Below are 15,299 nucleotides of genomic sequence, written 5' to 3' on the forward strand. Positions count from 1 at the left end.
GGCTTCATTTATATAAAATGGTCATAATCTTTTTTTTTTTTTTATTTAAAGACAGGGCTTCTCTGTGTAACAGCCCTAGCTGTCCTGGAACTAGCTCTGTAGGCCAGGCTGGCCTCAAACTCACAGAGATCCTCCTGCCTATGTCTCCCAAGTGCTGGAATTAAAGGCATGCGCCACCATCACCCCGCCTAAAATGATCATAATCTTATTGCTTTTGTGTAAAGATGAAATAACTATATGATGATACTGGAATTTCCTTTGGGGGGTTGTTTTGGGAACTTACCATAAGAAAGAAAAAGAGCACATTACTATGAAAAGATGAAAAGTTCATGTTGAACTTGATCTAATTGAATTTGAAAGTCTGTGTACAAAAAGTTGAGAATATCTAACAGGCAGATGGATATACATAGAACTACTCTGATCTCTAGTTAAAGAGAAAAGTTGGTAAGGTAACATAAGGCAGTTTAGGAGATGAGAGCAATATCCAGGATAAAAGGAGAGTATTTCTTTCAAGATTATACTTGCACTGAGCATGTTTATAAGCTAGGAAAATGATTGGGTTGAGATGCAGAGATGTAAAATATTGTGGATTATACTATATGCATGAGTGATTAACTCCAAGTCACCAATAATGCATTGTTGTCACATTAAGGAAAGAAATAAAAGCACCTCTCTTGGGGTCATTCAACCAAGAATAAGTTCAGAGTTGAATTCTCTGCTTTATGATCCACTGTCTGTTGTACAATCATGAATCTATATTTGTCTGAAAGCTATCTTGTGAATGTGTTTATCCGTATGTTTCTGTCCCTGTTTGTGTCTACACAGGGTATCTCTGTGTCTGTTGTATGAGCTGTATGCATCTGTTTGTATGAGTGGTATCAGTCCCTAACAAAGGACTTCACTACATCTTTATTGAACAGCATGAAAAGTATCACATGGGGAAAGAATGGGATATATTACAGAACTCCTATACAGAGTTTTACAAGGGATTAAATCACTGTACCTGACCCATCCCAAATAACACAGACAACAAACATCATTGTTTACTAACCAGTATCCAGAAACGGATGCTTTCAACCTTTATGGTAGATTTATGAAATTGCTTTCAACTTCTGTATTTGTTGCTTTCAGCAAATGATATACATGCATTACTTTGGGCCAGGGGCATGGAAGAGTACATAACTTAAGATTGCAGTTATGCATTATTTTAGGTTGTAAGTCTAGATTACATAGAAGTGTAAGGCAATTAAGGTTGGTTATTCTTTTTTTTTTTTGAGCTGAGGATCAAACCCAGGGCCTTGTGTTTGCTAGGCAAGTTCTCTACCACTGAGCTAAATTCCCAACCCCAGTTGTTCTTTTAAAGGCAAGTTAAACAGTTTGAGTACATAGTAGACTAATGGTCAGTCTTAAGTAACAGTTAAGGTGTAATATTATCTTTGGCTGTGAGGTCCAGCAAAAGTTTCAGTCTTTTATAATGTAAGAGATATTTTTGTAATATCACATTACTACAGAAAGGGAATGAATAAGGTAAGACTTTTGAGGGGCTGAGTGAGACAGTGATCAGGAACTCAGTTGGGAGATTTAGCTGTATTCAGCCAATGTGAAACTGGACAAAATAAAGATGTAACATAGGAGCATATATGAATTATAGGTTAGAAAATTCCTTCTAGTTTCAATTTTTTTAAAGCTACAGTGAAGAATGGTTAAAGTTTAGAATGATAGCTAAGGAAAATTTCTTGGGGAAGGGCCTCCAAGGAAAAAGTAAAAGAATTAAAAAGTAACACTAAGAAAGGACCCTAAGTATTTGAGGGCATATATTTGTATCCAATGGTCAGAGTGAGCTTCCTCAGAAGAGCTGGAATGAAAACAGTGAACAGAAATGAACTATTGCAAACACAGGGCTTAAATGTTTGGGATTCCAAGAATTACCCCAATTTTGGAGACCCTTTACTTTACAGGTCAGAACAAAATCATGTAAGCCAGGATGACCATGAATATCTGATTATATTATACATTTGATATCTCATCATTCTGATCTTCCTCAAATGCCCCATTGAATAACACGAATTCTCTTTGTCATTTTCCATCCACTCACCTCCATCTTGCATCTTAGTTATATGTGCTCATTTTTCCATGTCATAATTGAGCCCAATTTCTCTGCCCTACTGTAATCTTCCACTGAAGTAGTCCTTCTTGAATAAATTCTCTTTTGTTGTTGCTTTTTACCATTTTTAAATGAGTAGCATGATTTTTCTTTAAAACTATAATTATCCCTCAGATAGAGAACAATTTCCAAAGTCTTTAATATGGCACACAGACATTACACAATCTGTTTCAAATCTAGCTTGTCTGTACTCAATTCTATTACACAATTATTCTGTTCTGATCATAATATGGACAGAATATATTTGAGTGAGAATGTTCCTGTATGTTCATGTATGGTGCTGTTGTTTGGGGAAACTTAGGAGGTGTAGTCTTTTGGGAGGAAGTATGTCACTAGAGGCAAGCTTTGAAAATTTAAAGATTCTATGCCATTTCCAGTTACTTTTTCTCTACTTCATGATTGTGGTACAAAATACGAACTCTCAGTTGGTTCTTCCAGTAGCCATGTGTGCAGCTTGCTGCCATGCTTCTCCACCGTCATAGACTTTAAACCCCTGGAACTGAATACTCAAAATAAACACATCTTCTCCCATAAATTGTCTTGGTTATGGTATATTATCACAGTAATATAAAAGTAATTAAGAAACTCTCCTACTTTTCACTGACTATATTGTTTACTTTCACATACTTTTTCCTTTGCATAGAATTCTTATCTGTTTTGACAGTCTCACACTCATCTGTCAACATACAGAACAATTGTTAACTCTACCATGAATTTATATGTTTATGAATAATTTCTTCTTGGTCTACTATGTATATCTACTGTGTCAACACAGGGTTTGCCTATAAAAAAAGTCATTGCTTTGTAACTGTAAAGGTGAATAAAAAAGAAAGATGACTATTACCTCTTAGCTTTGCAAAGTGTCTCATTAGTGGACATAATGGACCTTTACACTTTCTTTACCTTTTAAAATGTGGATAAATGTTTCCAAGGATTGCAAACTCCCAGTCTCTAGCATATTTACCCTTGAAATGTAGACATATATCTTTAAAGTTACAATAGGACTCCATCTCAAGGTGCAACCATTCAAGAACATGTGTAGTATCACTCTGAAGATGTTTTTACTATTTTTTTAGAGTAAGTCAATTAGTTGAGCAAACATCTGCCTCAAATCCCAAGTGAACTTACATCTTAAATTTGCAGTGCCTTGAATGTTACCTATCTGCATGTACTTTTTGTGTTTACTCAGTAAATCAGCCTTCTTTCTTAAATAATATTTGTGTAGGCATGTCTGTTTGCTGATAGGAGTTATTTCTTTACCAATGTATCATGTGACCAAATGAATAGAATTCAGTGTCTAAACACCAATGAAAATACTCACCTTTCCTTAATATTCCCTGGCTATCTGGTTACCACAAAAGCTTCATTTTAAATTTATAGTCCATTTGAAACTTGTATTTCATTAACACGTTAGGACTTTGCAAAGTTCTTTTAACATGGCATAGTTATATTTATACTTTCTAAAATGTATAAATCTTTCATTACATTGTCATTCAGCAGACTACATTTTATAAATATGCACATATTGTTTATACATTGTATTATGTTCAGATTTATTTACATGGTTTGTCTTATAATTACATACTTCAGAAATTTTATGCCTGATTTTAATAAGATCAATAGCCATCAGAAAATGACACAAAAATGTTTTTTGTATAGCCACTGCTTACATGTCAGTTCTTAGTATTTTAACACTAACATATGGCTTGGGAAAGATCACTAAATGTTCATGGGTTCACACTGATTTATTTTCTAGATGAACACAGAAAATATACATAGTCATTTTATACATTTATTTTTTGCCATCACAGTATATTTCATATTTATTACACAACTGACAAGAAAAACAACTTTTAGCACAAGAATGCCAATTTATCTCACCCATCCATCTTTTTCGACACATGAACATAAAATATCCTTGCAGACCAAAAGAAATTTTTTTAAAACAACCATCACCTTAACTCACACAGGGATGCAAACCCTTCCTTAGTAGCTTAGAAAGTACCTTGTATTGTTAGAGATAGACATCCAGTCCAAATTAATAAAATACATTTTAAAACATTAAAAGTCTAACCATAGGGAAACAAAAACCATACCATCAGTCAGATGAACAAACAAACATTTTCAGCCAGTGGACACAAAAAGAATACGAATATGTCAATAGCAAGGGAAAAGACAATGGTTGGTCAATGAAGATCTTTCCTTTAATTTGACAAGAAAAAAATTCTGAAGCAATATTAATACAATGCTCTTAAGCTCCATTTTCTTTCTTTCTTTCTTTCTTTCTTTCTTTCTTTCTTTCTTTCTTTCTTTCTTTCTTTCTTTTTTAATCTGGAGCTGAGGACTGAACCCAGGGCCTTGCGCTTGCTAGGCAAGCACTCTAGCACTGAGCTAAATCCCCAACTCCCCACTTTCTTAAAATGAAAGCTGAGCTGCCACCTTGCTACTGAGCAAGCGAATCTTATAGTAAGTATATCCACAGAGGGTGACTAGGGTAGAGAGGGTTAGCCTTGTTAAAACAGTGGATTACCTTTTCCCATGGGAAGGAATAGGCAGCTGAGCCAGGTGGGTAAACTCTGCTATAGGATATAGGTTGGGCACCGGATTCTAAAATACAGTCCATATAGGACATGCTTGCTTGTAAATCATCACCTTTGGAAGCAGAATATAGAATTTACAGTAAGAATGAATGTGGTTCTCCTGCCCAGAACGCTGGCTGCAGCAAGCCAGCTGGTTCACTTTATAAACAGCTCAGGATGCAACAACAACAGAATGTAATTCGTTCAACATTCGGGTCTTCCGACTCTTAGTGTCCTGTACTCCCCAGCCCCGAACTGTTGTTCTTCAGCGCTGCTGCACTGCAGTCTACCACACTACATCCAGTGCCTAAATAGGCTGCGTCTAAGAAAGCCAAACAGCCCAACACTACTTCTAGAGAATGCACCTCCCATTGATTGACACATGCATAACAATTCAGTCAGTTTCCAGGGGGGTAACTATTTGAATTGTCAACCCTAATTAAATTAAAACTATGCATTCAGATTTGCTGGTGATAGTATTACTGCAGTTCTGATTCTGCAGGGATCACCTGTTAACTACTCATCCATCAGCAAGTTTTCCCCCAACAATCCTAATTCTTCCATATTTCTTTCCATTTGTCTAAAACAACAGCATCACACCTTTCATGGAACTGTTTTCCTACAAAAGTTGGCCTCCTGGCTTTTCTTCCACCACACTGATGGCCCTAGCATACTAGGACAGACTAAGGTGTTTCAGACACTCTGTTCAAGGTCAAGTATAGAGCCCAACTGCAGACAAGTGGATCAGGGCTTCTGGATACCCAGCCTGCTCCCTGTTCCATCGTGAAGGAAGATGGCATGGGTTTCTTCTGTGTGTTGTTAACCAGCAAGCCCGAGGCACTCAACTGCAGGTATGCTGGCCAGATGTTCTTGTACCTCATCAAAGGCCCTCAGTGTTCCAGCAGCCTGTAATTTTATACATTTCAATCTGAGAAACTGCAAAACTGGTCTACAGCTGGCTGACTAAGGGCTGGTGTTAGAATTAAATGACACTACATGAACTGTGTTAAGTTGGACTATCAGAATATGTACTTTGTCTGGTATTGCACATAGTGATGAGCCATTGACAAATAGCTCTGGGTCACAGTAGGTTATGTATGTTAAGTGCTTTATACACTTTCTTTCTTCATCCTTGTAAGTATTCAGTGGGCACCATATTTCTCATTTACAGATGAAGAAACAGATTTAGAGAGATTAGTTATCTAACCCAAGGAAAAGAACAGAAATACAAATTTGGTTTTATTTCCCATACCCATTCTCGTAACCAGAGGCAAGTGAGAGATGGGACTTTTATAAAGATTACTCTGGTAGAAGTATGAGAAAAGACTGCATGAAAACAAATCAAAAAACATTCTCCATAGCTCAGATGTCTATACGCTAGTAGATTTCATCCTAAGTCTCCAGGCCTCTCCATTTCGGAACATCCTGGACCTCTCCTCACCATTCTCTGACCTTGACATTAGGGCCTACCTAAGAAGTGGAGTTTTGTTCACTTTTTTTAGGTCGCGGACCAACTGGTTTGAGATCAGACAGCCGCACCAGTGGTCTCCGGCGGGGTGGGGCGCATGCGCGCGGTTGCTAAGAAACGGCGATCCAGGCGCCGCGGTGGTAACTGCGCCGGGGCTGTGTGTAGGCAGCAGCGCCAGAGGAAGAGGAGCACGAGGATGCAGCTGCGACCGTGGCCCCAAGAGGGAGCAGCCACTGTTCTGTGGTCGTGGGGGCCAAGAAATTGGAATTAAGCCTGAGGGTCCTGTTGTTGAGGGGACCAGGGCAGGCGATCGTGCCCCAAGCTCAGGCCTAGTATCCGGGAAGAGTTCGGTCCGCTGGGCGAAGGCCTGCCGCCTTTGCTTCCTCCTGGCCCTCCAAGTCGATGGTGGTGAAGTTGGTGGCCGCCAGAGGCACAAGCACCAGGCTGCTTCTCATGCTTTCTGGCCCTGCTTGGACAGCTGCGACGCCGCCTCCTCTCGCCGGTGGATCCCACCCTCAGCGGCGGGGGAGGGGGAAAGTTTTCCCCTCCGCAGGGGCTGTGTGGTGCAGGGAGACAACAAGACCTTAGGAGAGTAGGGGTGAGTAGTGGCACCGCACTCGCCTGGTGCTGGAGCTGTTTTCTGGTTTCAGGGTCTCTGGGGCCCCAGCAGGTCCAGTGAAGCTCTGCTTTCTCATTCAGAAGCTTCCGACACCCTTCCTGCATCTGCTCGCGAGTAATTTCTTCCAGATAGTTTTGCTTCTCAAAGGCACCACTTTCTGATCGCAACCCTAGCTTCCAGAAACACAGTGTCGGTGATTAAGGCCTGGCATTGCTTCTTAGATGCTGATGAATCTGAGTACAGTCATGCACCTTGCTCTCTGATTTCAAGACAGATTCCCCTAGTGCCCGGTTCACCCATTTCTCCTTGCTCTAACTGTGCCTCTGACTCTTGGTCTCAGAGGACAGTCTGACCTGACCTAAGGCTAGTCAAGAGCCCATCCTCCACATTACTGTTGCTTCATGACTGAAGAATTGACCAGATAGCTTGAGTGGTGCCTTAATTTTCAGTATTCTTTATACTCGTGTGTCATCAGCTTCTGCAAACCATATGCCTCGCTCCTGATTCTTAACATGTAAAACTAGGCAGATACTTGTTGTGTTAAATAATAGTAATAATAACGATAATAAGACAAAACTAGTAACATATTATATTTGACAACCGAAGTACCATCACACTTGAGAAGTAGACAAAGTCGATGATTGACAATAGAGGGAACACGTTTTACAAAGTATTCTTCATCCAGAATGACTCACTTCTGCATTTGAAAATGTGTTCATGAAACTTAAGATGAACCTAATAAAAATATGGATAGCTGTAATCTATTTGTTCTTCTTAAAGTAGGCTACAGTTGCAAATTGTCACTTCCCCAAACTTTGGCATGAGACCTGAAACAAGAGTTTGGATACCATGATAACCATGATTAGATAAGGTTCTAAAGTTATAAAGTGTTTTGACAATAGAGTTATTTTGAGGTGTGAGACTGCTTTTTAAAAAGTAGATGAGTGAGAAAATTCCCAGTTGACCCTTTTCAAAAGTGAACTCAATTTGAATTAATGTATAATTTTAATTGTGAGGCACTTCTGTGGGCTGACAACAAAAGATGGTTCTTTTATTTCACTCTCTTTCATCCTGACAGTTTTAAGCCATTTCAGGTCTCTTATCTAAAAAGAAGTAGTGAGAAAGAGCACAAAGATGGGAAAGCTAAATTTAGTTTTCAGTAACTCCTTTAAGCTAAAGAACTTTAACAAGGATATAGATGCCATTTGTGATTAGGTAACTTTGGCTAGTGAATCTGCCAATTTTAAATCTAGCAATTTAACACTGCCGATTTTCTGATAGTTTTAGGTAAATGCTTTGTATTGATTCCTTTTGTGTCTGAGATGCTCTTGTGTTTAATGTACAATACCAGGGAAAAATAGTTTTCTACCTTAGTGTGAATTGTCTGCTGTGCACTTGATTTCAAACTTAGAGGTGGCTTCTGTTTGGGAAAGGTCTTGAATTCTATTCTTAATTGTTTGAAATACTATTAAATCTAAAGGAAAAGACTTCTATGGAAATGAATGTGGCCAGATAGTAACCACATATCCCAGAGCATTCACACAGACTGTCATAATCATGTGATAAAATAATATTTTGTTTTGCAAGTGTTGTTAAGGAATTTGATCACTAAACTCTGGAATGAAGCTTGTTTTTACTTGTTTTTTAACATTTTATTTTCAGAGACCTTTATTAAGCTTTTATTTTCTAGATTCTACTCAGTATCCATCACTGTGGTGGAAACTGAAGAGAGTAGATTAGAAACAGGTCTCAGGGTCTGTTGGTGTTGCTTGGGACAGAGCACTTATCTAGCATACACTAGAAGCATAAGGCTCTGGGTCCAATTGCCAGTAACCAGTAACTGAAATTTAAAAAAGGACACCAATAGAAACAGTTCTGAGGAACTCAACTGCAGATAAGATATATGAATCAGAACATAGAAAAGTACAGATAAGAGCTAAAAAATAATTAAGACTATAGGGGAATCACCAAAAGCTAAGGATTGTCTGAGAAAGCTTCATATGAAAGTCATATTTGAATTGAAATTGTAGGCTTCGTTAGAAGGAGGAAAAGTTCATCACATTACTATTAGATTAACTAAAAGGGAAAAATATTGCCAAAACAGCTAACTTTCTTGAAGTGAGCAAACTTCTTCTGCTATATTATAATTTAATAAATTAGATACTAATAACTTTGCAATGTACATGTTATAGAAGTTAGTTTACAATCTTCCTATCCTGGGGCATGTGAGAATGTTTTGTAAGAAGATACAAATAATTGACATATTTTATAATTGTATATTTTCATTGCATAGTAAAACATGGCTATCATCCAACTGTTTTATACAAGACTAGTATAATAAATAGAACCTTATATTATTAATATTCTCCAAAGTCTATTTCTAGATAAATTCTATGAGCAACATGAATTTTGATTCATGAAATTATATAAAATCATTTATCATATACTGCTGTGTATAATAGAGGGAAGGGCTATATTAGGGTCTTGAAATTGGTATCTGTCAAAGTTCTAATATGTTAATGTATATTTTAATATTTGACAAGTAGCATATGTTTAAACTTCAATTATAAACCTTTATAAAATTATTTTAGGGTTGGAGATTTAGCTCAGTGGTAGAGTGCTTGCCTAGCAAGCGCAAGGCACTGGATTCAATCCTCAGCTCAAAAAAAAAAAAACCAAAACCTTATTTTAGTGCATTTCTAAACTTCTTTGCTGTGTGTTACATGCTAATAGTTCCTAGGTTTTTTTTTTTTGTTGTTTTGTTTTGGTTTTTTTTTTTTTTTTCCCAGACAGGGTTTCTCTGTGTAGCTTTGCGCCTTTCCTGGAACTCACTCTGTAGACCAGACTGGCCTCGAACTCACAGAGATCCGCCTGCCTCTGCCTCCCGAGTGCTGGGATTAAAGGCGTGTGCCACCACCGCCCAGCTTAGTTCCTAGGTTTTGGTCAGCCATTGTAAACTAATGTTCTCATGTAGAAAAGTAACAAACCATACGCAATTAGAGATGACTGCTGATTCACTCTAATTTCTTTCACATATATATATGTATAAACGCAATATGAATTCAGTAAAAACTATTTTTATTAAAATATTATTTATTCCCCCTTTTGTCTTTCTAGTATTTCTTTGTCTTACCATCACTATTTCTCCATCATATAATAACAGACCATGCGTAATTAAAACCACGTAAAGGGTAGAATTGTACCCTTAAACATTAAACAACCATTTTAGACAATACATATTTGGTGATGGAATCAGAACATCATTTATCAAACATTTTAGGGGAAGTTTTCACTTTGTATTATAAAAGGAGAGGCCAAATAGCATTTGCTTACAGAAATGATGTAAGAAGGAATATTTCAAGCTGTTTAAATCATTTTCTGAAAGAGATTTCCTCCACTGTCAGGGATCTTGGATAGCCTCCTGGTCAGTCATCTGGAAGCAATTCTTCACATAATTGATTAACTTGGCTTCCACTTTGGAAAGAGAACCACCCTTTCCTATACTTGCTTGCAATATTGCTTTAATTGCTTTTGGTTTTTTTAGGAAGATTTTTCCTTCTTTTTTGTTTTAAGGGTCTTGGTTTTCATAGTATTTTAGTCTTTTCCATGGTGGTTTGAATTTTCTGCATTTGTATCCTGTAATTTTCTGAAGTTGTATCTTGTACAGATTTCTTCACTGGAGCTTTACTTTCCTCTTTGTACTGGTTGGCTTTTGTCCACTTGACATAAGCTATAGTCATTTGAGAAGAGGGAAGGAACCTCAATTAAGAAAATGCCTTTAGGGAATTTTCTTACTTAGTGATTGATGGGGGAAGGCCCAGCCATTGTGGGTGGTGCCACCTCTGAGCTGGTGGTCTTTGGTTCTATAAGAAAGTAGGCTGAGCAAGCCGTGCGGAGTAAGGCAGTAAGCAGTACCCCTCCATGGCTACTGCATCGGCTCCTACCTCCAGGTTCTGCCTGAGTTCCTTCTCCAGCTTCCCTGGATGATAGACTTCAAGCTATTAGATTAAATATACTCCTTCCCAAAACATGTGGTTTTGGTCATGGTGTTTTGCCACAGCATTATGACACTCCTTCTCTTCATGCATCTTGTTTATCAACAACTTTTCCTTTCTTTCTGTGGAATCGTTCTACCACTGCCAGGAGGCAGATCACTTTCCAGTTAAACTTAAGAATTTTGCATGCTCTTAATCTTCATCTTGCTCTGTATCCTCTTCCACAGCTGCTAGGTGCTGTCTACTAGTATGCACCGGTCCTGACCCATACTGCAACCTGAAGATCACAGGTGGTATAATTTCAAAGTCCCCAAGGGAAATAGTTAGTTTCACAGACATGTTCAAAGTTGCCAGTGTTAACTTTAACTTTGTCCTTAATGTATGGTTCAATATGTTGATAATATATGATTCAATGCTGGACAGTTGCAATAATCTGTACCTACCAGTCAGCCATGAGAGAAAAAAAAACAGTACTCTGCAGTGTACTGTGTTGCTATATAATGTTGTTCATTATGTTATGTGCATTAAGTCCAGTTTTTATTCACAAAGTTTTGAACTTTTGATTGAGTTATTGAGATGTAACCATATCACAAGTTGAAGGTCATCTGCATTATATCAAAAAAGTTGTATGTCCCCTAACATAAGTTCACATTTTAGAATTAGAGATACAAAGAATATGCATATTTGCTTCAAGAGAAAATAGACCTAAACTTCAAATTTGAGGCCTCAGTATTTTTCATTTGTTATCTTTTTTTTAACACAGTAGTCTTACTTGATACGTCTGTTACTAATAAACAATAATTCACTGTTTCTAGGTTCAGCAAATATTGTTGTTTCATAAAATTGTCATTTTATTGTTACTGATGGTTGATTGTTGGATGGATTGTTTCTAGTTTCTTGGCCTCTTATTCAAAGATTTGAAATACATTGATTGCAAAGTAGCAGAGGATCTTTATTTAAAGCCAAGTCGAGAGTGATAGCGGGCTCCGGGAGGGAAAGAGCACTCAATAGACTTCTGATTAGAGTTTGATGCTTCCTTTTGTTTGCCGTTTTAAAACGAGCCTATTCTAAAGTATGCTCTTTATGTTGTCAGTGGACTGAAGATTTTTTACTTGAGAACATGTCTAAAATTGTGTGATGAGAGCTTATTGGAATCATAGCCTTTATCCAACAATTCTCTTTGGATTAAATTGTCCTAGAACATAAACTTCCACACTAAGCAAAAGATACAGATAGCCATTTCAATATGCAAAGAAGAGCAAAGAGTGGAATTCATTCTTCAAGTACTTTAACCACAAACTAAACAAATAATTTCACATGTAAATTGTAAATTAATATTTATAAGGAACACAGAGTTCGTATTATCTTTTTATGACTTGTTAGTGTTCTTTGAACTATTATCATCATCCAAAAGATACCAATTCATACTAGTTTCCTAGTTACAAGCATTGCTGAAGTTAATTTTGTCACTTTTTTATTCTGTGATAGAATTTTGTAACACTTTGTAAAATGCCATAAATATTAATTGAAACCTGAAATTGAATTTTCACAGATTAATAATGAGAAGAATGTACATTTTATACTAATTGTTGCTAAACACTATTATATAGCAAGTGTTGTGTCTATATCCTTTTATAGCCCTGAATTATTGAACTCTCTATTAAACTCACTTAATTGCTGGGCATATTATTTGTATTCACTCTCACTTCTGAATTAAGCAAGTTTTATAAAAGATGCACATACATGCACATATCTACATATAGATTATATTAGTTATTTAGAAAGACCCCCTGATAGTCTGAAAAGGTAAATTATATAGCTGAGTAATTTGACTGAAAATTGTTTGGAGGAACATTATTATTCATGCTTTTTAAGAGGGCAATGAATCGCTAGGTTATTTATTTATTTGTTTTTTGAGACAGGATTTCTCTGCATGTAAACAGCCCTAGCTGTCCTGGACTTTTTGTAGATCAGGCTGGGCTCGGACTCACAGAGTTCCACCTGCCTCTGCCTCCTGAGTGCTGGGATTGAAGGCATGTGCCACCACACCTGGATAACTAGGAATTTATTTTTAAAACAAATAATTTTCTTTGTTGAAAAAAGTAAATAGTTCGGAGTTTCTGGGATGACATATATCTTCTTTCATCCATACATTCAAAGTTCATTATTTTATATTCACAATGTAAACTTCATATTGTCATTTTGTTACACTTAGGATTTAAAGAAATTTTATAATAAAAGGACACTCTTTTATGTTTTTCGATTTTGTCTTATTGTCAGTATTTTGCATTTATATAGTAACTTCGACGATGAATTCAGAGTGAAAATTCCCATTTTATGGTATTTCTTGACATCTACCTGAAACTGCTTTATTAGATATTAAATATCTGTAATTTAATATACAATAATATAGTATAATATAATATTATACACACAGAGAAGCTTTAAAAATAGAGTGGAAACTGCAGCTGGGATATAAAATAAATAACAAACAAATAAATAAATATTAGTTGTCTCCATATTTTTTTTCAAGCATACTTAGTGTTATTTATCCCTTTGCCCACCCCTCTTCGGTCCTATCTTCTAATCTCCCTTCTCACTTTAAACCCCACATTATTGCACTTTCTCAAACTGGAAACTAGTTCACGTATGAACTGTGACATAAGATTTTAATTACAGAGGCCATATATAATTGCATATTTGGCTTTCTATTTATATCTTTTTTATTTCTTTTGGTTTGAGACAGAGTCTTGTGTAGCCTAAGTTAATAGCTGAGGATGAATTTGGCTTCCACTTTCGAAGGGTAGAGATTATATCTGGCTGGAATGTATCATATACTAATATATTTAATGATTACTGCTTAAATTAACAGACATCTGCACATATATATTCAATCTTTCTCCTCTATATACATTGAAGGCTAATAATTATTTGTTTTTATTTATTGTCAGTTTTACTTAATTTTTTATAATTTACAAATATATATACATTTAAAAACTTTTATTTTATTTGCATTGTTGTTTTTGCCTACATGTATGCCTGTGTGAGTGTCAGATCCCCTGGAATTGGAGTTACAGACAGATGTGAACTGCCATGTGGGTGCTGAGAATTGAAGCCAGGTCCTTTGGAAGAGCAGCCCATGCTTTTAACAGCTAAGACATCTCTCCAGTCTCCAGTTTACTTAATTTTAATGTATTGTGTCATTATTGCCGCTAATTAGTCTGAATACCTATGATTTCATAGAAACATAAAAACTGAGGTATAGGAGCTGGAGAGATGGCTGAGTGGTTAACAGCACTGGCTGCTCTTCTAGAGGACCCAGGTTCAAATCCTAGCACTCATATGGCAGCTCACAACTGTCTGTAATTCCAGTTTCAGGGAACTGACACCATCATACATAAAGGCAAAACACTGATGCACATAAAATAAAAATAAATAAATCATTGGAAAAATTGAGGTACAAAAATAAGTATTAGATTTTATACTTTAGTTCTTAATTTGCTATAATTTGGGGGAGATTAAGTCTCAAATTGTTGAAAATGTGAATTTTTATGAACTGGTATGTCTTATGATTTACTTATTCTTGTAGCAATCAGAATTTGGTTAGTCTTTATGGATATTAGTAAATAGATGAGAATGATTTGTAGTTAATACATCAATGGATAATATAAAAAGATATTTCTAAAGCACTTAAAGATTTCTTTAAGTAGTTTAAATGTCTACTCTCCAATTTTATTTATTGATTTATTTAACAAATCTTAATGTAGAAAATTCACAAAGTTAATTTAATTTCAGCCACTTTTGAAATTTTTATAAATTTTAACATCAGTGTGTTCCAAATTGCATGACAAAATTTCATTAATTTGCATTCTACTAATCAAGAATTGGTTATAGTCTGGATAGATGTAGCAGTCACACTATTTTTTTTCTAGATTGTCAATTCTATGTTAGTTATGGATGATGCTATACAGGAAAAATAATCATAGTCCTATCGGAGGTTGGAGAATTGGAGTTTCTTTTTGGTATCAGAAACTGATATTGGATTCAAGTAAGTGCTAAGCAGAATTACAGTAGGGACAGTGCACTTTAGGTTTAATGTACTTTCAATTGTCTGAGTAGCTTTCCTAACTAGGATGCTGGATGCATAGTGCTGTGAAAGAGATTCGAACAGTAGTTCAGAAAAGGGCAGAAGTGTTTCAGACTTTGAAACTTTTCAGAAATTAGAATATTTGCATACATTTCTGGGTTGATTTAAAAATCAGAAATCTATTACCATATATCTAAGACCAAGCATTACTGTTATTGTAAGGAACTATTTGCATTTTGGAGCATTTCAGGTTTTGGACTTTCATATTAGTGTTAAAATGTGATGAAAGAAAATTTAAGACAATATTCATTGCAAACTCTTTTCAGATGTAGAAAGTGCAGTGGAAGCCCGGTGGCGGTGGTACTCGCCTTTAATCCCAGCACTAGA

The 15,299-nt window shown here is 36.3% G+C and overlaps 1 long non-coding RNA gene across 1 annotated transcript in view; it reads left to right on the forward strand.

Annotated features, from left to right (window-relative positions):
* The first annotated feature begins 6,342 nt into the window (after positions 1-6,342).
* Positions 6,343-15,299, forward strand: part of LOC118574400 — a 78,093-nt gene continuing 69,136 nt past the window's right edge. Inside the window, exon 1 of the long non-coding RNA XR_004943727.1 lies at positions 6,343-6,809. This is a non-coding gene — a long non-coding RNA (uncharacterized LOC118574400). The remainder of the gene's footprint in view (positions 6,810-15,299) is intronic.

Source organism: Onychomys torridus, chromosome X (genome assembly GCF_903995425.1).
Source record: "Onychomys torridus chromosome X, mOncTor1.1, whole genome shotgun sequence".
NCBI classification, from domain to species: Eukaryota; Metazoa; Chordata; class Mammalia; order Rodentia; family Cricetidae; genus Onychomys; species Onychomys torridus.